We start from the raw sequence: 1428 nt of genomic DNA on the forward strand, positions 1-1428 counted from the left end.
CCCGTTCTTTGGTATGAAAATCTAAGGTGTCAAGAAAAAGAAAAGCATAAGTTCACACAAACACTTTACATGAACACTCCTAGTAGCATTACTAATTACAACCAAAATGTGGAAACTAAGCAAATGTTTCACAGGGAATGGATAAATGAAGTTTGTACATTCATACAGTGGGATAGTCATCAGTATAATAGAAAGGGACTATTGATAAATGCAACAATACAAATTAATTTCTAAATAATTGTATTGACTAAAAGAAGCCAAACCAAATGTTACAACTGCATGATTCCATTATCTAAACTTCAGGGAAGTGCAAACTAAGTGACCAAAAAAACTGATTCCTGGTTACCTGGGGATAGAGGTGTGGAAGAAGAACCTAAAAGGAGGAGGGGAAACTGGAGGGTATATTCCTAATTTTCACTTAGAAATTATCTCAGGGGTTAAGCTATAACAAATTGTGTATTTTAAATACGGGCAGTTTATTTTATGTCAACTATATTAAGTTCTTTAGTTTGTAAGCTCTACCTCAAATTTGAAAAGTAGAACATGCCCAAAAAGTCAGTTAAAGGATCTGAAGCACAAGAACATTAAAATTACTTCTGGAGATAACTGACAACTAAGGTTCTATTCTAGTATGATAGCTTATCTGAGCAGAACATTGCCATGAGAAGTGCAACGTCATAAAAAAATAAAAAATAGAAAACGACATTTTTGTCCCTCTGGTAATCATGTCATTTCCTCATGCTTATACAATCGCTCTGTATCATAATCTTTTTAGTGTTTCTATTCAATTTGGGTTTTTAAAGAGCCAACAACCTAGCTGTATTTTCCCTGAACTATTACCCTGCTCTGTTTTGTACATGATGCCCAGTCCCTGGTGTGTGTGTACATATGTGGGTGTGTGGAAAGCGACACTGTATAAATTTTAGCAAACGCTGTTATTTGCTTTGAGATTTTTGTAGTCGGAACTCAGCATCGGCACTGGAAATGTACCAGAACTTTCTAGAAACCATACTACAAGCTACTGTATCGGTTCCCTAAATATGTGAATTCACCGAACAAATTTTTCTATTTAGATTTTCCACTTATATTTTAAAACAAAGAACTGCTACACCCAGTGCACAGCACCAGTAAGGATTTTTCTCTTTTTAAAGAAAACACTCATAAAGTTTTATTGCCAACCCCACCCCCGCCGCCAAAAATCTCATTTTCTTAGCGCTTTTAGTAGATAATCACTCCCATTCTGCAGATGGGGAGACGCACACAGGTTTTAGGGTGGGTTTTTCTGTACAGTACAGAGAGGCGAGAAGGAAGCCACGCTCAACTTTTCAGTTCCATTTTGAGAAACGAACACTTCGAACTCCTGAGAAACGATAGCCCAGCGAGAGCAGAAGCCTTTCTCCACAGCCAGGGTGTGGGTCGGGAGCCAAG

Source organism: Condylura cristata, unplaced genomic scaffold (assembly GCF_000260355.1).
Source record: "Condylura cristata isolate star-nosed mole 26May11 unplaced genomic scaffold, ConCri1.0 scaffold00002, whole genome shotgun sequence".
NCBI classification, from domain to species: Eukaryota; Metazoa; Chordata; class Mammalia; order Eulipotyphla; family Talpidae; genus Condylura; species Condylura cristata.